The 25,248-nt window shown below is 43.5% G+C and overlaps 1 protein-coding gene across 1 annotated transcript in view; it reads left to right on the top strand.

The window, feature by feature from the left end:
* SULF1 (sulfatase 1) overlaps positions 1-25,248 on the top strand; it is a 157,398-nt gene that overhangs the window by 59,437 nt on the left and 72,713 nt on the right. The window lies entirely within an intron of this gene.

Genomic DNA, 25,248 nt, shown 5'->3' with positions numbered 1-25,248 from the left:
AAAATGTATTGGCTTCAAATGCCCAGAATAAGTAGCAAATGCTGCCAGATGAACAACAATTTAAAAATGGCACAAACGGATATCTTTCATGAATTTGATAGGATCAGAGATAAAGGGTTCAAATAAGACCATTTCTCTCTTTTTTTGAAAAAGTGAACCAACATGTACATAAATGGTAGACATTAGTTATTGTGAAGAAAGATGGAGTATAAATGAAGTAAATATATTATTTGGCTAACATGGAGGGGAACAGATAAAAGATAGGTTGGTTGCTGGGTGGAATGAGAGAAGGAAAAAGGGGAAGAAGAGAGCATATGGAGGTTGCCAGGAAAAGAGAAAAATGAAGTAGGGTGGGAAAGGGGGTACAGAGGAAAGTGAGGCACCTATCAGTCCTGGCAGGTACATTATAGCACAACTATAAGATTGGCTAGTAGATGGGAAGGCGAGGAGGAAGCGGGAAAGGCTATGGGGGACTACAAGGGAAGAGAAAGAAGATAGTGGGGAAAGTAAAATGAAATTTCCTCCACAAGTCCCTGTAGGTACCTCACTTTAATAAGTCTAAAAATAGGCCAGCAGTCAAGGCAATCTATTAGTGGTTCTTGCCGTTTCCATCCAGTACTTGAGATCATTTTAACCAGAAGCTCTAGAGGATGAACCAGGCATAATGCAAAAGTTGTGGCCTTTGGGGGTCAAGTACATGCTACGTTTCTTGTTTACAGTGCTTTTTTTATAGAAAAAGCCCAGCAGAAGCTCATTTCCATATTAGGTAGGCTTGCCAATCCCCAGGTCCTAGCAGGGGTTCTTCCACTTTCCCAGGCTCCTTCCCACCCCTAGTCAGCTGGCTGGTGTGGGGAAGCCCCGCCCCCAAAGCCACCATGTGACTTTCCCTCTCCGGAGGCTCCAGTCTCTGATTGGAAAGGTTCTTCTTGGGATGGGGTGTCTGTATTACTTGGATTACTTGGAGGAAGTTGGCTGCAACTCATGAGTAGAGAGACCAATCCCTCACTTCAGAGTCACCAGAAATGGGGGGAGAGGGAAACGTCTGCTGAGCACTTCATTATTCCCTATGTGGAGATCGATTCTCATAGGGTATAATGGGGAATTGATCTGGAGGTTTCGGGAGCTCTGGGGGAGCTGTTTTTTGAGGTAGATGCACCAAATTTTCAGTATAGTATCTAGTGCCTCTCCCCAAGTATCCCCCAAGTTTCAAAATGATTGGACCAGGGAGCCCCAAAAGAAGATGCCCCTTTTTTTCATTATTTCCTGTGGAAGGAAGACATTTTTAAAAGTGTGCTGTCCCTTTAAATGTGATGGCCAGAACTCCCTTGGAGTTCAGTTATGCTTGTCACACCCTTGTTCCTGGCTCCACCTCCAAAGTCTCCAGATATTTCTTGAATTGGACTTGGCAACCCTAATATTAGGCCACACTGCCTAGCCTGGGAATGTGTGGCTGCGACATGGTGGGTCAGGCCAGCTGGAGCCCTGGGCAGCCCAGACAGAGCTTCCTTCCTGTGGGCTCCAGCAGAAAAAAAGCCTTGCTTGTTTACATTTGTTTACCCATGTTGTCCACAGCAGCTGCAGGATACCACTTCAGAGAGAGGGAGGGAGAGAGGGAGCCAGCCCAAATGGGTTTGGAATGTTCCTCTCCCCCCTAGTTTTCTTGTGTGGAAACCACTCGTTTTGCTGCTTCACATGGAGTTAGGGTTGCCAGGTCTGTGTTGAAAAATGCCCGGAGACTTTGGGGGTGGATCATAGAGTCAACCCTTCAAAGCAGCCACTTTCTCCAGTGTAGTTGATCTCTGAAAGCTGGAGATCAGTTGTAAAAATGGGAGATCTCCAGGCCTCACCTGGAGGCTGGCAGCCTTATCTGCACATTTTCCAAGGTCATCTGGGTACGCACTCTCTCTATTTTTAGTAGAAGTAGTTCCCTGCAGCTTCCATGCAACTTTGGGAACATAGGGAAACAAATATAAAAAGTAAAGAAGAGTAACATGTAATTGATTCCTTTGTGTCCCTATTCAAATGGTACTAAAGTAGAGCTTTCTGTTAAATTCGAGGTATATAGTCAGTAACTCTTTTGTTGTTCAGATGTATGTTTTGGTACATTTTATGTTAGCCTTTTTACTATTTTGTTTACAGTCTGTGTGGTTGTTTGAAATATTGGAAAATTTAATCTGCCATGGACTCTTCTGATTGGAACAAATTTTCTGTTCCAATTTCATAGAAAATCAATTTCATTGGTTCTGGGAATCAGCACTGTAGTAACTCTTTACAGGGTGAATGTCAGTTTTGAGATACGTAGTAAAACCAAAATGTATACCTCATTGCAGTGAAGGAAATAACCATAGCTCAGTGGTAGAGCTCATGCTTTCTGTGCAGAAGTTTCCCAATTTAAACCCTGATGCCTCTAGTAGATCTACAGCAGCAAGTGCGGAAAGGACCACTGCCTGAGGTTTCTCAATATCATACAAGTACTGTTGGGCTGGTTTAGGTGAACCAGAGATTGGACTTAGTAGAGGGCAGCTTCATGTGTTTGTAGTGAGGCCTAAATTTGAAATACATCGCTTTTATGTAACTCCTTATACACAGCATTATAATTTTGCAACCTGCATAAGAATACTTGTCCGCAGTACTAACAATTATAACTGTGTGGCATAAGTTTTAACGTCATAATTTATTTCCTGGTGCGGAAAGTCTTAGAAACAAACAGTTACAATTTCATGATAGCTTGCTTAGATTGAAATGGTTACAACATTCAGATCTTTTGGAATGGCTAACCTTCATAGGACAGCATTTCCCCCCTCCAAATCAAAATTGGGTCTCATGTGTAAGTTCTGGTACCCTGTTTAATACACCTTCATTTACCAGCTGTATTTATTGTGAGCATTTTAAATGGAAAAATATGCTGTTTTTTCACCTGGTATGATTACTCTGGTATGCAGATTCTGGAATGCTACTATTTCTCCTGGCATCAGACCATGAATATTTTGGAAACAGCATTCTTGGTTTTCTTGCAGCAGGTCAATTATAGGTCACGGAGAGTCTGCTTCAGTCATTGGATGGACAATTATGTCAGTCATAGGATGGACTAAGAATGTAACTTGATATTGGGGATATTTTAGGGACTAGAATATAGGTAATGTTCTGCAGGTGGAAAGATAACGTTTGGAAAATAATGGAACATCATAAGGGTATGAGGTTTTACATTTGTGAACATCCACGCAGCAATCAAAGAGCAGACAAATAAAAACAACAACAACAAAGAATTTGTTCAGAGAATTCAAAGCTGTGCCTGTGCCATGGTTATCAGTATGCCTACTCCGCTAACTAAAACATATCACAAGGCATCACTAGCTGAGCTGAGTGGGCACTTAATGGAAAATTTATAAGCCAAGCTTGTGGAGGCACCTGGATCTATGAATGCTTTGGGCACCTTCCAAGAATTCAACTCCTTAGTCCTTTTCAGTAATTACAATCAACTATGCATAAAGGAAGATGACGCATAGTGGTTACCATTTTATATTAATAGGGCAGTGTTCCAGATGGGTACACTAAAAACCTGGGTTTCCCAATCATGAATACCAAAGCAGGAAAACATGAACCTTGCCCCATTCACTCAAAATGGTGCCTGAACCTAAGAGAGGATACTAACCTTAGCTTTCTGGGGAAGCATGTCATGGGGAATGGCTTTTAAAATGGATCCTTATCCTTCCTGGACATAAATCCTCTTGCTGGCATTTGTGGGAATTGTTGTTTTCTGATGCCTTCTAAATTGGATCAGAAGGTCATGAGAGCTATAATTCCCAACATGCTCCACATTCTGAGTGTGCTGCACCAGTGACTACCAAATGTTTGCATATATGTGCCTGTATATATGATTGGGGGAGGGGAATAACTTCTTCCACTTGTTTTGTTTTTTCTTTATTAGTTTATTTGTCCTTACCAATTAATTTCCCATTGGTTTTAGCTAGGGAAATCCAATCAGTTGTTTGTATATTGTAATTCCAGTTTCTAAGAAGTAATATTGTCACTTGGAGAATGTACTCTAAGACTGCCAGAAAACTTTTAAAAGCTCAATTCTAGTTTCAGAGAATGTTCTGTACACACCAGCATCTCATCTAAATACTGGAATTCGTGTTGTCAAAATGAATGGGAGTTTTCATTTGTTTAATTCCTTTCTTATTTATTTATTTCTGCTGTGGGAATAAGTGAAACTAACGTTGTGCATTTGTTGATTCACTTCCAAAACAAATACACTGGCTGCTAATGAACATCACCAATAGTGCAAACAGAAATACACTTGAAATACAGCTTGTTATATATTGCAACAACGGTATCAGTATGACTTCATAGGGTGCTTTCCTTGAGAGAAGCAGTGTGTTTAGTTCATTTTTGTGAGAATATGATTTAAACATTGCTGGTTCTTACATGTCCTAACCATGCATGGTTGTAGTCTTGCTTGCACCCTAAATTCATAGGGAATATACTTGTTTTTAGTGCTGCTGTACCTTTATTTGTGTGTGCATTAGAGATGGTCACAAACTGAAAAAATGGAGGTTCATTGGAGGTTTGTGGTTCAGGGTTTTCATGAACCCTGAGCTTCCAATGAATTCCACCATTGGACGAACCAGCTCATTGCTTTTCTGGTTCGGCCCATCCTCATTGGGTTCCAGAGGCATTTAAATACCTTCAAAGCCCACCTCTGGATCAGGCCTACCCGACTAAGCTCCAAGAGTGAGCTGCAAAGGTCTTTTTAGGCCTCTGGAGCTAGCTTTGGGAGCTTAGTCAAGTTAGGCTGTCCAACTCAACTGAACTCCCAGAGCTAGCTCTGAAGGCTTTTGTAAGCCTTATATGCCCTTATGTGGGCAAGCTCTGAAGGCCTATAAAAGGCTTAGTCGAGTGGGGTCAGCTGACTTGACTGAGCTCCAAGAGTGAGCTCCAAAAAGCTTTACAGGCTTTTGGAGCTCACTCTCAGAGCTCAGCTGGGCTTGCTCAATGCAGTCCAAAGACATTTAAATGCCTTTAGAGATCACTTCTGGAGCTCATCCTGGACTGCAGGGGAGCAAGTGGCATCTCTTTTCCTGTCCTGTAGTGGTGGAACTTTTTCCACTTGTGTAAAGTGGCTCTGCCTTAACTGTTTACCCCAAGTGAAAAACCATGTGGCAGGGGCCCTTGTGCTCTTGCCCTTCAGCTTTTGCACCAAGAGGATCACACCTTTTGCAGAGGCCTGTCTTCTAGGTGGATTGCAATGTACAACCCTTAAACCCCGATATTGGTGGAAAGTGGAAGAAGTTGTCATACTCTGCCTCATGTTTGTAATGCCGTTTGGTGTTTCCTTTTCAACTTTGAGCTCAACTGCTTAAGGCACTGGACATCTATTTTCCAGACTTTTCTTTGCTTGGACGCAGTTGGCATGTTACTCTGCAGACTTGGTTTGTCCCAGTCTAATTCTATAATACCAAATTGTCCTCTACCACCTGGGCTACTGAATGAGAAGAACTGAATGAGGGAACAGATGGGCTGAAGCTGACGATCTTGTGAACTGATGGAATTAATCTCTCTATATGCTCTATGATCGTTTAAAGGTGGTAAATGCTGGACATTTCTGAAAAGTCAGCTTTTAAAGCACTTAGGTACATCTCAACCTTTAAAGGTTTCTTAACATTTTGCATTAACTTTCTGAAACCCCAAGAGGTGAAAGTCAACCTGCATTATTGCAAACCTGCTGCCCTCAGACTTTAAAGATTAAGAAGATTAACAGTGACCTTCTCCAGAAGAGACAGGGAACAGAACCGTATCCATGCTTGCTTTCGAGGGTCCACCCATTTGGGCTGCTCAGCAGTGCTGATGTGGGCATGCTCTTCTTGTGACCAGTTCCCATGCCATTTTCATTTATGAAAAAAAGTTATGAAACTACTTTTAAAAAGCTTTTCTACATAGACCTTGAGGTGGTGGGACTGAAAATTAGCACATCTAGAAAGGTATTAGAAACACAGATTTTTGAACAGGCACATAATAATATTCATCTGGCAAAAATGAGAATGCTAAAAAGTTTTTAAAAATCACAACAGGTATTCAAACTTACCTTATTTGGATTGAAATTGGGTTTTTTGTGAAGTTGAACCTCTCGGTTGCTTCAGACTATTCATAAGCAGTATTACAAGGAGTTTTGTTGTGCTTTTTTGCATAGTGCCAGACCTGGTAGTTACTCATCATATATGTTTGATTACTATGCCTTGGTTGAGCATGGGATGTCTTATTTAAAAGTAGCTGTATTGTGTTACATGCACTGTTTTTGTGCTTCTGCATGTGGAAACTTTACTTCTGTTCCTCCTGCTCTTCTTAGCCAGGACTCTTTCCTTTTAGAGCAGTGGCTGAGACAGATCTCCCCAAAACAAATACACCAAGGCTGCTGACTCAGGCTGTTTCCGGGTAAGCACTCATAGAGTGCTTCCACATACTCTAAATAATGTACTTTCAATCCACTTTCAATGCACTTTGCGACTGGATTTTACTGTGCAAACTGGCAAAATCCAGTTGGAAAATGTACTGAAAGTGGATTGAAAGTGCATTATTTAGCACATGCAAAAGTGCCCTTAAAGTGCAATTCTGTGCAGAGTTATTCCAGCCTAATTCCACTGATTTAAGGTGTTTAGACTGGAGTAACTTCTATATTTATAGGATCACCTTGTCATTGTTTAGGTTTCAGACCCGCATAGAACAGCCCCGCAGCAATAGGAAGGCAAACACCAAGTGCGGAATCAGTCATAAACTCTGTACCTAGGAACCTGACATGACATTGACCAAAGCTTTAGCCATGAATGAGCACACCTTTGGGAAATATAAAACATCACCAACATCTAAAGGAATAGTTGCTGGCTGTGGAGAGTTTATCCCTTATAAAGTGACAATCTGTGAATGTTTTTCCCCTTCTGGCAGAAAGTAGCTTCAGGGAAGGACAGCTGTGGCAAAGCATTATAAGAATTCACATGCCCAAATTATTCCTGATCTGGGCGGTTCACCTGCCTTTCCTCTTAAAAAACACTAGGTTGAACAGCTGTAAGAGACTGAAGAGACTTGTATATGTGAGTCACTCACTGTAAAATATAATTGTTCTATGGGGCAAAGAGCAGACAAGGAGGAGAGCTGGTAGCAGTGGATGGGGGAAGTCATCATGGGAAAGCAGTATTGGAATGCAAATGCAGACAGCTTTTATTGGCAGTTAAGAACATTTGTGAGTTGTTTTCATATGAAGAGTTTGTCAAATGTTTGTGTGGATTTGATAAGAGAACTTGCAAACAAAACTATCAAAGTGATGGAGCATTTCTGGGCAAAACGTGAACGCAATGCTGCATTACACAAAAGGGGACACTGACCTCATATCATAAGTGATGGATTATTTTTATAAAAAATTTACCTTGTAGTTCTATTTTTGACATATGTCTCCTATTTTATGTATTATTATATATGTCTTGGTTTTGTACCATCATTGGTATAATTAAATTCAGCACGGTGAGAATGAAGCTCATTCTGTATATAAAAATGAACTGTTTGACAAATTTAATTTTTAAAGGAAAGATTTCATAAAATGGTATGCCAATATTTTAAGTGTACAAAATGAGTCCTCTTGTCAAGCCTTTAAAGTTTTCATTTTAAAAATATATTTTAAGATAAGGTTAATTATGCTGAATCATACAGTGATTGGTCCAGTCCAGCATCCTGTATTGCACTGTGGCCAACAAAGGGAAAAGTTTGCATGTGAGCAGGTAGTGACCAGAAACAGGGTTTCTCCTTGCCTAAGACATGTCCTTCTCCTTAAGGCTTACCTGGCACCTACACTGCTTTCTTCTTGGTGGCAGGGCAAAATGTGTACTCAGAATTTTAAATAAAGGGTTAGCTTCTTAACACAATTTTTGTGCTTTGAACTTGAAAACTGTTAAATTTAAAACTTCTCAGTGTCTTTTGCTTAGGGTTGTCATGTCTCAAGAAATATGAGAAATAAGGACTTTGAGGGTAGAGCCTGGAGCAAGTGTGGACAAGCATGATTCAACTCCAAAGGGAGTTCTGGCCATTACATTTAAAGGGACCACATTGCCTTCCCTTCATTTGGAAATAATGTAGAATAGGGGCAGAATTGTGGGGGTCATAGAAGAGGAGAGGCACCAGATGCTAGGATGAACTTTTGGTGCATCTACCTTAAAAAACAACCCCCAGAGCCCCAGATACCCACAGATCAATTCCCCATTATACCCTATGGGAATCAGTCTCCATAGGGTATAATGGTGTGCCCAGCAGCCGTTTCCCTCCCCCCCACACTTTCTGATTATCTTTAGGGGGGGTGGCCTCCAAACCAGGGGATTCCCTGCCCTCAACTGAGGATTGGCAACCCTACTTTTGCTCTGGTTGGGATTTTAGTGCTGAACATTCAAAGCAACTTTTAATGATTTCCCTACTTTTGTAAAAAAAAATTGTAAGTTGTTTCATGAAGATTTCCTAGAGAAGTGGTATTAGTATTTTCATAAACAAGTGTACAAATATGTATGTACATACACATCTCCTGACTGCTTGCTTCAAGTTTTGTTAGCAGATTTAAGATTTCTTTAGTGAATTCCTGATTCACAGGTAGATAATTTTACAGTTAACCTTTTCTAATAGTTTTATACTGCTGACCTGTACATGGGCACAGCAGAGGTATGCAGTTTATTAAGGAGATTTTTTAAAAAGAGCCTAAATTTCTCCAAACACAAAGGTCATTGTTTATAACTGTAAAGAACCTGGAGAGTGCCACATACTCCTTTGTCACTACTGAAATCAACTTATGATCATCAACTTTTAAAAAATTTGAAGCTGAAATGGTACTTTATTTCAAGATAAATTAACTGGCACTCTCATGGGGCATATCCCCCTCTGACCTCTCCATTTAATAGCTAGAAGTGAAATTTTGCTTTGAAGAATCATAGACCCTGAATTCAATAGTGAGTACCCTGCTTTATAATCTCCAATATAACATCAGGTTTTAATAAGCCCCCCTGTTTGCTGCACACATGTGCTTAAGACTGCCTGGAAACCAAATCAGCAGAGAGAGGGGATTACTTTAGATTACTCTGAAATATGCATTGTTTGAAATGGCCTCTGGTGACCAGCTTTCATGAATGGTTGGTTTTACTTGTGGGGCACGTCATCTGGCTTAATTATATCAACATCCTTTGTGTGACAAGTGCAATTCTTTGTGAGTTGAAATATGAAGCTTTAAAACAAAGCAAATTAGATGGTGAGAAAACAAAGTTAGAAAAGAGTGTATTAAAAGTTTGAGCCAGAGTTGTTTGGAAAAGCTCTCCCCCTTCTTTGTTGCTGAAAGATACAGTATAGATTTCTCTTAGATTGTTTTCATGTCACATATGGTTAATATAAACCTTAAAAAGCTTGCCACATTTTAACTTTTTGATCAGGCCTGTAGTTAACTGGCACACAGGAGTGTTCTTCTTCCCCCACCCACCTCGTTTCAACCTTTCTTTGCTCCCACAACTAAAAAAACCTTATTTCAGATTGGCGTTTCAGTGAGATTTTAAGTGCCGTGACTGGAGACTGTGTTTCTGGATACTTCAGATTTTCTTTAAAAGTTAAGTGACACCAGTATATTGTAGAACCAGAACTGGCTCTGGTTCGGGTTCCTACTTCACTATGAAGCTCATTGGGGTGACCATGTACCTAGGACTGCCAGCCTCCAAGTGGTGGTGGGGGTGGAGTTCTCCTGGAATTACAACTGATCTCTGGAAGACAGAGATTAGTTTCCCTGGCAACTTTAGAGGCAGACTCTGTGGTATACCGAAGGACCTAGGAGAAATGGAGGTCCATCTTGAAGTACTGCCCCCAAATCTCCAGGAATTTCCCAAGCTAAAACTGGTAATCATACTTAGGGTTGCCAGCTCTGGGTTGGGAAATACTTGGACATTTTGGAGCCTGAGGAGGGTGAGGTTTGGGGCGGGGAGAGACTTCAGTTGGGTATAATGCCATACAGTCACCTAGACAGCATCAGACTACTGCATGACACAGGTGCATTCCATTCTATCACCACCACCACAGCTTGTTACTGCCTCATTTTCTTGTTTGTGTAAATAAGGCCATTGAAGACCTCCTAGGAGCAAAGTAGATTTCCTGACTAATAAATTTCATCCAGGTGATGCAAGTTTATCAGGATGAAATAAAAGTCCTTTAGAAAGGTGGATTTGTTTTTTTAAAATCATATAAACTGCACTGTTGCTAGGGTTGCCAAGTCCAATTCAAGAAATATCTGGGGACTTTGGGGGTGGAGCCAAGAGACTGGGGGGTGGAGCCAGGAGACATTGGGGTGGAGCCAGCAGCAAGGGCATGATAAGCATATTTGAACTCCAAAGGAAGTTCTTGCCATCATATTTAAAGGAACTGCACACCTTTTAAATGCCTTGCCTCCTTTGGAAATAATGAAAGATAGGGGCACCTTCTTTTGGGGTTGTAGAATTAGACCCCCTGGTCCAATCATTTTGAAACTTGGAGGGTATTTTGGGAAGAGGCACTGAATGCTATGGTACAAATTTGGTGCCTCTATCTTAAAAAAACAGCCCCCCAGAGCCTTGATACCCACAGATCAATTCTCTATTATTCTATGGGAATCGATCTTCATAGGGAATAATGGAGTGGCCAGCAGACATTCCCCCCCCCCTTCTGCTTTCTGATGACCCTGAAGTGGGGGAAGGGCCTTCAAATCAGGGGATCCCCTGTCCCTACCTGGGGATTGGCAACCCTAAGCTCAGAAGGCAAGTTCACCCAGTAACACTGCTTAGAACAGCAGCCTTAATTCAGCATGCCTACTTCAAAGAGCGCTCCCAAATCAGCATGCACAAGATTGGGGCAGCTCTCTTCAGCAGGAAACAGAGGCACTGCGATCTTTCTTGCGCCTAGTAGGGAGTAAACTCAGCTGAAACACTGGGATTTGCTTCCAAGTAAATGTGCAAAAAGAAGAAGATTATGAAGAAGTGGGATGACGGAAGCCTGTGGAATGCAATGCGGCTGCAAATTGATCCCAGCAGGTTCTCTGTGTAAACATCGGGATTGGGAAGGGAAAGAGAGGAGCCAGAAAGCGCGGGGGGGGGGGGGGAACGGCAATCCTACAAGGGCTAGGCAGTATGCAGTTAACTTACCACTCCCCCTGCCCCGCTCAGGAGGCTCTCCTACCTTTAGAGCGGCAGCACCAGCCAGTGAAAAGCTCTCCCCCAGCGACTCCAAGCACAACATGCAACCTGGGCTCGGGATGAGTGAAATCACCTCTCCCCACCCCCTAACAAACCCACACATTCTTTTCTCTCCCCCTGCCCCGTATTATTTGGCAGGCTCTTTCTCCAGGGTCAGGGAGATAATGCAGGAGGAAGACAGGCATCATTTTGTCTCCCGCTGCCAATACTTTTAAAAGTGGGGGAGGGGTCATCAGAGCAGGAGAACCCCCGGTCCCAGCGGGGGTTTGGCAAGCCTAGCCCGATAGTATCCTCCACCCCCAAGCTCCGACAGCAAAGTGAAGCCTGCCCGGAGAGCCTGCATTTCCCTCCCCCCCGCTTCTGGATTTTTGGAGAGCGGGGGAGGAGGCTGCTAATTCTGGGGTCCCCCGCCAGGGCGGGGGGGGGGGTTGGGAAGCCTAACTGTTGCTAAGTGCAGACTCTGACAGTATAAAGTATCCAGGTCATGGCACTGGCCTACAGCCATTTCCAAGATCATGACAAGTAGAATTCCTGTTTGTTGTATCCAGAACAGCCACTTCACCATACAGGATTGAATCCATATATTCTTCTGCATATGGACAGTATATTTCACTGGACTATTTTATAGTCTAAACTTCACAAGAAAAGTGCACCTAAATTCATATGAGCAACATCTTGTTGTGGTAGCGTGTGAACTCCTTGGGAGCCTGCCAGTTATTATACTGCACAATTTCTCATGCAAGTGCTAGCAAACTTTAGTGAGCAGCTAGAGAGAGAGAGAGAGAGATGCAGCCTTTTCATAGAGATCAAAAACCCCTGCAAGATAGGCACCCAGAACTAGAGTAGGGATTTTGCACAACACATGGGAAAAACTAGGATTGCCCACTATGAACTATGAAATTACTCAAGATTTTAGGTGTGGAGCCTGGTGAGAGTGGGTTGGGAGGAGGGGAGAAACTTCACTGGGTCATAATTTAAAGACTTCCAAAACCACCATTTTCCCTAGGGGAACCGATTTCTTTTACCTGGAGACCAGTTGCAATTTTGGGAGATTTCTACTCACCACCTGGAGACTTGTTTCATTTTGCAGCTGCATGTACAATGAATGTGGGCTCAATTTGTTGAAAAACATAGCATATAGTTTGGCCCTTAGTCCACTGGAGAAGGAATAGGATTGCCCAATCTCTGATAGTCCTTGTATATCGCCTGAAAGTAGTGTTGCCAGCTTCCAGGTGGGGCCTGGAGATCTCCCACTTTTACAACTGATCTCCAGCTGGCAGAGATAGCTCCTGGAAAAAATTATTGTTTTGAAGGATGGGCTATATGGTATTGTACCATACTTAGGCCCCTCCCCAACCCAGCCCAACCCCACCCTGTCCCAGCTCCACTCCCAAAGTCTTGAGTAGGGTTGCCAAGTCCAATTCAAGAAATATCTGGGGACTTTGGGGGTGGAGCCAGGAGACATTAGGGGTGGAGCCAAGATCAAGGCTGTGACAAGCATAATTGAACTCCAAAGGGAGTTCTGGCCATCACATTTAAAGGGACAGCACACCTATTCAATTCCTTCCTTCCATAGGAAATAATGAAGGATAGGGGCACCTTCTTTTGGGGCTCATAGAATTGGATCCCCTGGTCCAATCTTTATGAAACTTGGGGGTATTTTGGGGAGAGACACTAGATGCTATACTGAAAATTTGGTGCCTCTACCTCAAAAAACAGCCTCCCCCCACCCCCCACATCTCCAGGAATTCCCCTCGCCCAGCTGGCAACCTCCTCCCCCCAAGAGGGAATATTCTCCTCCGAGCCCTTCTCCCCCCACCCCCCGCCCAACTGTAGAAATCTTCGTCATGTCCCCAGGCCAGCCAGTGAGGGCATGCAGGCAGTTCCCTAGAACTACAATGAATTCCCAAAGTCCAGATTCCCGGGGGGGGGGGCTTAGATCCGGCCGAGGAGGTCTTTTGTTCTCCAAAGCAACCCCCCTGCGCGTTTCTAGGCAACCCCCCTGCGCGTTTCTAGGCATTTCTCATCCTGGCTGGAGCTGACCTCCCCATCCCCCCCCCTGCCCTTTACCGAGGCTCTCCAAACGGGCCGGCCATGCACCACGCCTTCCCTCTGCAGTGCCACAAGAGCCTTCTGGCTGCAGGGCCAGCCCAGCTGCATGCCGCCTTCCCAGCCGGACTCTGCTCCCGGCGCCTTGGCTCTCTCCAGTCCCCGCCCCCCGGCCTGGCTGAGCGGCGAAGGCTGCAGGGAGGCCGCCGCTTGGTCCCCGCACGCCTTCCCTGACAGCGCCCGCGACGCCTGACCGGCGCTCCTCCAGCCACCAAAGGCAAGGCAGGAAGCAGGGTCCCAGGGAAGCGCTGCGGCTCGCCTCTAGCTCTGCCATGCTTTTGGAAGCAGCAGCAGCGGGCAGCCAGCCGGGAGTATGGCACGCCCGCCACCGCTGCTGGAGCCGCTGGCTGGGCTGCCCTCAAGGGTGGGAAGGGAAGGGGCGAGGAGAAGCTGCTGGGATCGGGGCTGGGTGGGAAGGGCCACCATTCCCCCCGCTTTCTGGATTTTTTGCGAGCGGGGGGAGAAGGCTCCAAATCGGGGGTCCCCAGCCCAGGCGGGGGATTTGGGAGGCCTAGTCTCGAGGTATTTTCCAACCCAGACCTGGCAACCCTACCTGAAGTTCAGTTGGTTCTTTATGTGACTGCCCCAAAAGAAGGTCTAGGGGTGTTGAACTCATTTGTTATGAAGGCCAGAACTAACATAAATGAGACCTTGCCGGGCTAGGCCAGGCCAGGTCATGTGTGTACCTATACGAACTTTTAAAAGGACACAGACAAACACGACTAAAGATTTTTTTTAAAAAAAACCCCTTAAAATAAAACATGCTTAGAACATTAGCACTTGTTAGTCTTAAAGGTGCTTTTTTTGTATTTCTCCCATGGGATCCAGGGTACTGGGCAAAGGAAGCTCTGGCTCTTTCCCTCCCTCCTCAGGGGACCAGGAGTGGGAGGAGCCTCAACCAATGGAGAAAATGGAGGTTTTGCTCTGTAGCTCCTGGGTAATTGAGCAAGCCTTGTAAAGCAAGCTGAGATGCAAAAGAGAGGGAGAAAGAAGAAGACAAGAGCCAGTTGCTCAGGGGCCTGATAGGAGCCCTCCGGGGACCTGATTCGGCATTCAGGCTGCATGTTTGACACCCCTGATCTAGACTGAACATTTCTGCAAAGTATTGTGAGTTACGCTATAAAGAAAGTAGATGAGAACTCCCAAATAATGATAGAAAGCAATAGGCAGTCTTGATTTTAAAAGCTGCTTAGAATGTATATTGTTATATTGGATTAAAACATTCATGTTATGTTTTCATGTCTGTGCAGGAATTCTTATTTTCAAAAGAGTTTGCATGGCAATTCTCTGTGTTTGTAGTTGTTTGTGAAATTGCAATGTTCTTGTTAAGGGGTTACAAATCTCTCTGCCTACAGTTATAGTTAGTGGGTATAGGTTAAACAACATAATTATAAACAGATTATGTTTTGGAAGTGAGAAATAACTGTGATTGACTGGTAAATAAGTTGTAGATCAGACAGATAAATGCTAGCTCTACTTTTAAAAAACTGCTGTTTGTATTTGGTATAAATCCAGTGCTTTTCAACTAAGATTAATGGATTAACCTTTAAGAAGAGGCAGTAGATCCTGCTGATTCTTGATTTGTTGTACTGTAAATGCATTTTCCATGGCAAGAGGCTTGACATCCCACAGGAAATTGATCTGCAGTTTTACTTGTTTATTCATGATTGCCTGTGCCTGTGTGATTATTATGCTTCCTTTTCAAAGATGCAGTGTAAGATTATTGCTTTTTTCTTTAATTCTCATGTTTTTTAATACTAAGCTGAAAAGTTTTATTCTCGGGCAGAACTCTTGGTTTGCAACAGCACAGTGTAACAAAAATAAATTGAAATAATCTGTCAGATTTGATTTAACCAACCTTCAGCAGCAAACCTCACTTGACCTTTTATTATGTAATCTTATATCTTCTAAATTAGTTAGCTCATGAAATTACCAAGCTCCCTAACTATGCACCTGTTCAAATACTGAGAGGTTCCTTCTCTCCACGATACATTCATTGAAGCCAAGCATGAGACCAAAGCAGAAAAATTAAACTGTTCACTGCTCACACTAATTCTGAAAATCCAGTACATATAAAAAAATTACATCAGAATTTATTTAGTATAAAGTACTTCAAAATTCTTCTTACATACACTTAATAAGAGATAATAATTGTTGGCGCTCCAAGTTTCATTCTGTACCTTGTTCAACTAAATGCATAGTTAATTAATGTTGGCTTCTGCCAATTCACCTGTTATTAAACCTTTTGAATTCACAGAACTGTGAGCTTGAGATAACTCTTTATTATTTTAGGCTATTTTGGTTTTGTGGATAAAGAAATAAATTCTCTTTTGTTTAACCATAATTTTGTTAAATTGAATGTTTTGCATTTCCATATCAATTTCTAAAAGCATGCTGATATTATAGTTTTGATAGGACCGCCAAGCCCCTGGCCAGGCAGGGGTTTCCTGCCCTGGAGGTTCCAAATTCCCTGGCTGATGTCGCTGGCATGATGACATCACCTGAAAGTGATGTCATCATGCCAGTGACATTGATCATGGCCACTCTAGGCATTTCCGGGAAAACTCAATGGTAAATGTAAAGTCAACTCTATGGTTTTCCCGGACACTCTAGCGATTTGGGAGGGGAAACTCTATGGTACAAAGGTACCATAGAGTTTTCCCGGAAACGCCTTGAGCGGCTGGCGAGTGACATCACTGGCATGATGATGTTACTTCTGGGTGATGTCATCACGCCACTTGTGCGATGGGGATTTGGAAACCCTAAGTTTTGATAATACAAAAATTTAAAGTCAGTCACATACGATTAAACATGAGGTAGTAACTTTATTAGCGTGTTCAATAGCCATGTTGGTCTGAAGCAGCAGAACAAAGTTTGAGTTCAGTAGCACCTTTAAGATCGACAAAGTTTTATTCTGGGTATAAGCTTTTGTGTGCACACACACTTCTTCAGATATATTTAAACAGAAATCAGTCTTTACATAGTTGTAGTGGGTGATGGAGATGTTGACAGGAAGGGCCAATTAGAGTCAAGATGCATAAGTAACTGAGCAGTAAATATAGCTAAGGCTGGATCAGTATGACCTGTGAATAGCAGCAAATTAGCATGCAGTGTAATAAAGGAGTTTACAGGTGAGAACTGAATGCTAATTTGCTGTTATTTCCAGGTCTTACTGATCACCTTCATCCAGGCTTAGCTATATTTACTGCTCAGTTATTTATGCATCTTGACTCTTGTTTATTTTCTTTGATTTATACTCTACAAAGCAGACTTTAATTGGCCTGAAGCAGACTCTAATTGGCTGTTCTTGACAGCATCCTTGTCACCTGCCACCTAAATGTAAAGGTTGGTGACTTTTGTTTCACTGTGTCTGAAGAAGTGTGCATGCACACAAAACCTTATACCCAGAATAAAAAATTGTTGATCTTAAAGGTGCCACTAGACTCAAACTTTGTTCTTATATTAGCTTGGAAAATCCACTGTTCTCTCAGGCAGAGGCAGAGAAAAGACTCCTTCTTCCCCCAGAGATGGAAAGTGCAGTCAATTTCCGGCCTCCAGGGATTGTGGGAAGAGGTACCCAAGCATATTCGAGTGTCCTCTTCCCCTGAAGAGAGAAACAGTGTTTCACTTTGCTCTAGATTTGGTCAGTTTAAAGTCACTAAAGGGACGCTGTTCAACTCCATCCAGGCTTTAATAGTTATTAAGTGGTCTCTGGCCACTAAAAAGGGAACATGGTGAGAAGTCTATTAGAAAAATCTTACAGGATACTGGATGTCTTGGGAGTATTTGTTAGTCTCAAATGCTGTACTTGGGCCTGATGACTGTGGAGCATGTCATGGCAGATCAACTCTGTAGACTCCTGGATGATCCTAATTATGTAGACACATATTGGGGGGGGGGGGGTGTTATGGATGTGCCCAAAGAAGCTTTCAGCTGTTAAAATGATGTCATGGGAGCAGCTGCTGAACATCAGACCTCCACAGTAGGGTTGCCAGACCCCTGGTCAGGTGGGATTTTCCCCAGTTTTTGGGGCTCCAATCTGCTACTGACCAGTTGGCTGGTGAGGGAAGCCCCACCCCCAACCAGCCCCCTCCTGCATCAACATTGGTAACCATAGAGTTTTGACCAAAATGCTAGAGTGTCATTGCACATCATGCCCAGTGTGATAATGTAATTTCCACCTGACATCATCGCACTGATGACATCGTGTGCAGTGTGATGTTGTCCCGCTTTCCCCACTCCCAGAATGCACCCTCTCACCCCCCACCAGCCAAGCAAGTAGACCTGGTAACCCTACTCCACAGGCTGAAGAGCTAAGTAATTGCTGATAGCACAGAAGATTTTGTCTTTCAGGTGAGGCATAACTTTAGAAAGGAGACAAAGCAGAATGTGGGATTGCAGACATTTAGTAGAAATAGCTCACAGAATGAAGAACAACCCCTTGTACAATTATTTCAGCAATAAAAATCAACCAGACTGGTATTTATTTTAAAAGATACACCTAAGTACAAGTCAGTGTGCTGAAATCAATAGGTCTTGCTTCACAGTTGACTCCCTAAGGACCAGGATGTAAACGGGAAAGAGCTAACTGCCAATTGAAAAGTTTCTCTGACTTCATCTGCTGTGATTCCATCTCTGAGATCTGTTGATATGTATACATGCCTGTACAGAAAACTCTTTATATTTTCCACATAGCATATTTTTCAGTTGCAGTCAATATGTTTTCATTTACCTTGGGGAAGAAAGGGTACTTGTAGTCTTGTCTCGATTCTTGGACGCTGCATAATGCCATACGTTCTCTAGCTGTGTGTGAAGAACAAGGTGCTCTTTAATTTTTCCTGCTTTTGACTGTTTCTCAAGACAAATTGCAGTGTCTCTGAGGACACTTGTAGGCTAGCGAGAAGTAGCCAAGACTATGTTCTTGTCTCCCCTGTGAACTCTCACATTTTACAGAGGTGGTTCTTTTGCTTCATTTTCTTAGGGTGCTTTTTTAAAGAAGGTCACTTTGGAAGAAAGAAGGGCCCATGTAAAGAAGATACTGTAATACATCCACACTGAATTTCTTGTAGGGTCAAGCCCTGGGCAACTGTGTGAGGCTGGGGCTTGTTGCCATACATTCTTTCAAAACAGAGTTTATTGATAAAGTCTGGAGACAGATTGTTTGGTCTCCCTACCAGACCAGTGATTTAAAAGAAGAATAGCTGTTTGTAGTGTTCACAACATCTCACTTTTTTCCTCTAGTAAGCAGTTTTTGCTGGCTTTAGCATTGTTCAAAATCCTGTCAAAGGTGACTGGGGGTGACAGGGAGCAAAATGAATGTATGTGTTCTCTATCATGACAGCATAGTCTCTCTGACCACTATCAACTTTCTTTCATGCTGTCTTTAAGGCTGTCTCCAGGTCTTATTTTGAGAGCCTATTCTTTTAAAGCATCATCCTCCTTGAAAAGGAAATTGATGATTTGGAAATCAATTTATGTTTTTCTTGCAGGACATGGTGATTTAATGAAGTCTTTGAAAAGATACATGAGTCATTTAAAAAAACCAAAACAGCACAGCTCCTGCAGAATGAATTCAGCTTGGAAAGAACTGCGCCACAAGGGGATGGGCCAGCCTATATAAGGCTGCCCACCCCCAAGCAGACCAGGGCAAACTATTGTCTCTCCTCCAGCAGGGGAGGCAATGCGCGCGGCCCCCAGCCTAAGGCGGCCGATCGGCCGCTTGGCTGGGTGGGGCCAAATTCTCAAAATATGACAGAAGCAAGGGGTGACTAGAAGAGATCTCTTTGATTCATCTTAGCTCCAGCTTTTGAGTTGATTGTACCAGAAACTGAGGCTCTTGATTCCTTTTCATGATCCTCTGCCAGTATTGTAATCAGCAGCGTACCTCGTAATTATGATTATATATTGGTCCCAAGTGCATCAATCACAGCTTTGCTTTCTTCATTCCATATGTTTGTTTTAATTCTTTTTCTTGGAAGTCTGAAAGCATATCATACGGAATTCTTTTCCCATTATTTTAGTTTAGCTTCATACCTTGGTGAAGTTGTCATTGTTTTGCCTTGTGTTTCACTTGGGTAAAGACACAATCTGTTTGCTCCTTGAGGTTGGAAACTTGCCACAAGACAAAAAGGCTTTCTCTGAGTTTAATTTGAGAACAAAAGCCCTTGGAGAAGTTCGAGATCAGAGTTGCAGGTACTTACCCTATCCATAACCTTAGGGTTGCCAATCCCCAGGTGGGGTCAGGGGATCCCCTGGTTTGGAGGCCCTCCCCCCGCTTTAGGGTCATCTGAAATTGCGGGGGTGGGTGGGAAATGTCTACTGGGCACTCTATTATTTCCTATGGAGAACAATTCTCATAGGGAATAATGGAGAATTGATCCGTGGGTATCTGGGCTTCTGAGGGGTGGTATTTTTCGAGATAGAGGCACCATATTTGCAGCATAGCAGCTGATGCCTCTCCTCAAAACACCCTCCAAGTTTCAAAAGGATTGGACCAGGGAGTCCAATTGTATGAGCCCCAAAGAAGGTGCCCCTATCCTTCATTATTTCCAATGGAGGGAAGGCATTTAAAAGGTGCACTGTCCCTTTAAATGTGATGGCCAGAACTCCCTTTGGAGTTCAGCTGTGCTTGTTCCAACCTTGCTCATGGCTCCACCGCAAAGTCTCCTGGCCCCACCCCCAAAGTCCCCAGATATTTCTTGAATTGGACTTGGCAACCCTACATGACCTTCATGTACTTATGGATATCATCAATATATCTAATTCTTAACATGGCCAAATCTGTGGATACTTAAGTCTGAGACTGAAGCCGTAAAAGACAAAACAGATCTTTCTACAAACCTAAAAAACACAGCTTTGCAGAAAAACATTAGAGAATTAAACCCACCCACATCCAATAATAGAAGCAGTGTCTTTAATTTTAAGAAATGAATGCCCTGTCAGTGGACTTAGTGGGAGCTGCTAGGCAACCACGACAGTGTTGTCAGCAATAAGGCCTTGGTTTCTGTCAGTAGAAAGCAGAAGCAGAGAGTAGGGCCATTTCTAGGGCCTGTTTTGGCCTGTGGAGGAGGAGTCATTGGGATGAGGCCTAGCAGCAACAACTGAAGGACTTGATACCATGTCACTTGCATGATTCACCCAGCTAAGCTGCCTGTCACTATTCAGCAGCAAGTTACATAATGGAAGTCAGTGTGGTGCAGTGGTTAGAGTGTTGGACTAGGATCTGGGAAACCTAAGTTCGAATCCCCAGTTGCCATGGAAGCTCAGTGAAAGATAGGGTTGCCAATCCCAGGTAGGACTGGGAAAAACCAAAGGTTCCGTGTAACCCGCCTCCATAAAGAAACCAGACTGCAGAAAATTCATATATAATAAAGTAAAAAATTAAGCTTCTTATAATATGAAATAAAGCTATGTATTAACATTGGAAATTAATGTTTAAGTAATTAATGTTCAGTAATATTATAAAGTAAACCTTTCATCATCCCCATGTTTGTGTGTGTGTATACACACACGCATACACACACACACACATACGAATATGGGGATGATGATGAAAGGTTGGTTGGTTGATGGTTGCAAAGCAGAGAAGGAAGAATAGAAAAAGTGGAGCAGTGGGTATGGTGGCTGGCAGGAGGAAACAAAAACCATATGGCAGGATATAGGGCAGGCCTGTAGCCACAGGGGGGGGATAGGCCCCTCCACCCAAACCCCCTTCCATTTATATGGCCCCTCCATTGCTCTCCCCCTCACCTAGGAGGGCCTCTTTGAAAGAGAGCTGGCACTTTACCAGGTGGGTGGCAGGGAGGGAGGGAGAGGGAGGCACTGTGGAGGAGGGGGGGCCTCCTTGAAAGAGCCCTGGGAGCTGGCGCTTTATGGGGTGGGTGGGAGGGAGAGAGGGGGAGGGCTGTGGAGGAGGGGAGCTGATGGAGTGGTGGGGAGATTGGGGGCTGCCAAAGCAGTGGCAGCGGAGAGAGAGTGGGGGCCGCCAGAGCAGGGGGCCCCTCCACCTAATTTTTTTCTCCACCTAAAAATTTTCTGGTTACGGCCCTGAGATAGGGTTGCCAGACCCTCCCAGTGGAGTCAGGGGTCCCCTGTCACCAGGCTCTGCCCTCCAGCTGCCTATAAGGTGACTGGCAGGGGGACCTGCCAGGCCATGTTACTGGAAGCGCCATCATCACACCAGCACTGTTTGGTGATGTTCTGGTTTTGGGGCAAAAACTCTATGGTGGAAGCCATTTGTACCATAGAGTTTTTGCCTAAATAGCATCACTGGACATCACTGGCATGATGACATCACTTCTAGTGAAATACTGGCAACATGGCCTGAGCCTTTCTCTTTCTCCCTGTAAGTCTCCCCATCCCTCACTGATTGCCAGGAGGGACCTATCAACTCTAGCAGGGAAAAGTAAGGTGTCCTCCAAGTCCTTGAAAGTTCCTCACCTTGCAAATGGGCCAGAGTTTTCCCAGGGAGAGGCTGGCAGGGAAAGGAAGGAGGGAAGGTAGAAGGGAGGAGGGAAGATGGAAACAGATAAAAGTAAGTTGGTTGATATGTAGGAAGGAGAGAAGGAAGCAGGAATGGAGGAGAAACTTTGTTGGTTTTCAGGGAATAAAGATGAAATAGTGGGGAGGAAACAATGAGATCCCCCCCCCCAATCCTAGTGGGTCCTCCACTCTGATTATTAGTCTGTGATCCTCTGTATTACAGGGTGGTTGATGTGTGTTCAGTGAACATGTGGAGAGTCCATGCAAATTGTACTTACGGAGTTTATGAGAAGACCTTGAGTTCACATACAGCCTTCATAGAAATTAATCTTGAAAAGAGCTAAACCTTTTGAGAGAGTCTGAAGAGACAGCGGGTTGTAAATGTTGGTGATCACTAGTTCTAGTAGCTACTGAGGGCCATTGCATTTGGGAAGCAGTGCGAACGTCACATGGATTAAGAACAATTTCCTGTGTCTTTACAATTAATAAGTATGCTTCATCATAGACAAAAAGAGGGGCTCCTATTTTTCTCAGATTTGCTAGCTACTTAAAAATTAAAGGCCTGGAAATATAGCTGAGAGATGTTGCAGTAGTTGAACTAAACAGGAGTTGGGGAAAGTGTTGGTGGGTGAGAAATGTATTGCTTTTTACTAATAATGTTACCAGCCCATAGGGCCTGTGATACATAACCTTACACAATTCAGTATTCCCAGTTGTAAAGGAAGTATTATTGTGGGAAGGAATCTCATGAAGCCAGCAACAGATATCTGCAGTTCTAGTGTGGGGGGAAATTCAGTGTTCTTAAAAATGGTGTGTTCCTTTCAAGAACAAATAGATTAACTATGGGTGCGGTCACACTTACCATTAAATCCATCTTTAACACGTCTCTATTATAATCCATTGCACCAATTCCCCGATCAGACAACAGTCAGGTTCCCATGCTATCCCGTTTTGATCCCGTTGCTGGTCGATCAGAGCACTCTACCGGACCTCTTTTCAAGAGATGGCGATCCGCATTAGCGCAGGCACAGTGATGCCCGCTATTGCTTTTTGGTTTCGTTAAGAGGAAATAGAATCAGCATTTCAGCGCATGCACGTTTGCACTGGATACTCCGTTTGCACTACTTTTTCAGAATGAGCGCTTCACATGCTGCAAAAAGTGCAGGATTGCAAAGCAGCTCACATTCATAGTTTATGTAGTTAACATTTATTTTCAAAATTGAGTTTTATTTCCGTAAATAGGGTCAAATAAGCGATTTATCGAGCCAACATTTGCTCGATCATTCAATTGTGCAATGATATCCCTTGTAGTGTGCTTTTGGCGGGAAGCGTGGTGCGCTTCCGACAAGTCGCCACCGATGGCGCGTTCAAACACAGAAAATCCAATCAGGAACCATTTTACGCGTTCTGTTCCGGATTTAAAGCAGTATCAAAGTAATCCGCAATCAAGGCGCATCAGCACGGGACTTGCCCGAGCTAACCACCATTCGCAGATGCTTACGTATGGCAACCACTGAGAATCCGACATGCTTCCACACTCCACTCATGCCGGTAACGGGATATAATGAACGTCTGACCTAACGCCTTATGAGAAAGTTCTCCAAACTGCTTATAGTCATTGAGCTACCATAGCTGCAGTCCTAGAGCAAACAGGGGCAGCTTTATAATGAGGCTGAGTGAAGTGGTGGCATCAAGTGCCGCATCTAGTGAAGAGCAGTGGCAGTCTCCCCTGCTTCTACCACCTTCTGCCCCCTTTCCTGTTCCTCATGCAAGAGTAGCTAATGCTCTTGTCCCTCTTTGCTCACCAAACATCTTTAAAGACATGATTCCTTTTGCATGAGTTCAGGAGTCCCTATTGAGCATGTGTGACTTGCCATGCTGTGTTTAAAATGCCTCTGGAATAGAGTTCCCAACCTCCATCCAGCACCTGGAGATCTCCCAGAATTACGACTGACCACCAGACAAGAGAGATCAGTTCCCTTGGAGAAAATGACTGCTTTAGAATTTGCATTATACTCCTAAGCCCTGTCCTCACCAGGCTCCACTCCCAAATCTTAGGAATTTTCCAAGCTGGAGTTGGCAACCCTACTCTGGAATGAAGGGGGATGACATTAGCTGCTGAGTGTGATGAGAAGAATGGTGGCAGCGGCCTTGGTGGTATACTCCTGTTCAGTCCCCACAAAAAACCTTGGCTACAAATGTCCTGGATTGCTATTCCATAGTGGGGCAGGATTGTTCAACTATGTTTGCCAGTGTTTTGCATAGTGGATTGTGGGTGACTGTCCTTTACTGGAATGACATTGTGTGAAATATTTTTTTATGCAGAACTGATTGACCCAGAAAATGCTAATTCTCACCCCCTCCCCTTCATGTCCCTTCACTTGGCTTTTGTGTGAGGAATCCAAAGCTGTCTGTTTAGCAAACAATCCTCAGAAAAAATTCTGTCTAGCTTTTTCACTAAGTGCAGGGGGTGGTGGCTGCAGCAGACAGGAAAATACTTACTTGGCCCATAATCTGCTTCTCCATCGTCTTCTGTCTTTAGCTAGAGCAGATAGCTAAAAATCAAAGTACTCTTTTTAAAAAGAAGCGTATGTCTAATTACGGACTTCCAGTCTACTTATCTGAATGTCGCATAGTCAGGGCAATGGTATTTAACTTAAACTCCTGATTCCTCCGGCATCCTGCCTTTAGGTTACAGCGATGTCAATCAGAGATTGGAATGTTTGTACACAGACAATGGAGACAGGATTTCTCTGCTTGCAGACGCTTGGATTTTTGTTCTTGAAATGCCTTTGCACTCTCCCAGTGAAATTATTACTCGGTGAGGTGCATGGAGCTTCTTCTAGAATATCTTGTGAGGCTTCAAAAAATGGGTGGGTGTGAAAAAACATAATACCGTAATTTAAAAAAAAAATTAATATAGATTACTGGTAGGTTGCGTCAGACTCCCCCCCCCCCCCAAAGTCTCATTTCTTCTTTGTTGTGTTTTCCGATGAGTGATGGCACCTTTTTTCTTCTTTCTCTGCTATGCTTCCACTTAATTATTTCTGCTGATTTATCTCCTACTAGTTAATGTTGCGTGTCTAAATGCATAGTCTCAGGTGTGGGAGTGCTGATCTTCTGATGAGTTGTATTCTACTCTCATTAAGGCTGATGTCACATCTTTTCCAAGCAGACTTTCCCATGGAAGGAATTTTGTCTGCCATCCCAACTATTTTTAAAAATAAAAAAATAGCAAGATAACCTCTAAATTAAGTTAGCATCTTCATGAGTGTCTTCCTCCAGAAGGTGTTCTGACCACAGAGCAAAGAAATGCTAAGGAAGAAGAGGCTACTCTTTTAGATGCAAGGCCAATCAATCATTTTGTACGGCCACAGCCCAGAGATATTTTCTCTAGAGGATGCATTTGGGGTTTAGGATTGTGCAGCTG

Source organism: Heteronotia binoei, chromosome 7 (genome assembly GCF_032191835.1).
Source record: "Heteronotia binoei isolate CCM8104 ecotype False Entrance Well chromosome 7, APGP_CSIRO_Hbin_v1, whole genome shotgun sequence".
Classification (NCBI taxonomy): domain Eukaryota; kingdom Metazoa; phylum Chordata; class Lepidosauria; order Squamata; family Gekkonidae; genus Heteronotia; species Heteronotia binoei.
Note: the sequence above shows the minus strand (reverse complement) of the source record. Positions and strands in the feature narration are given on the sequence as shown.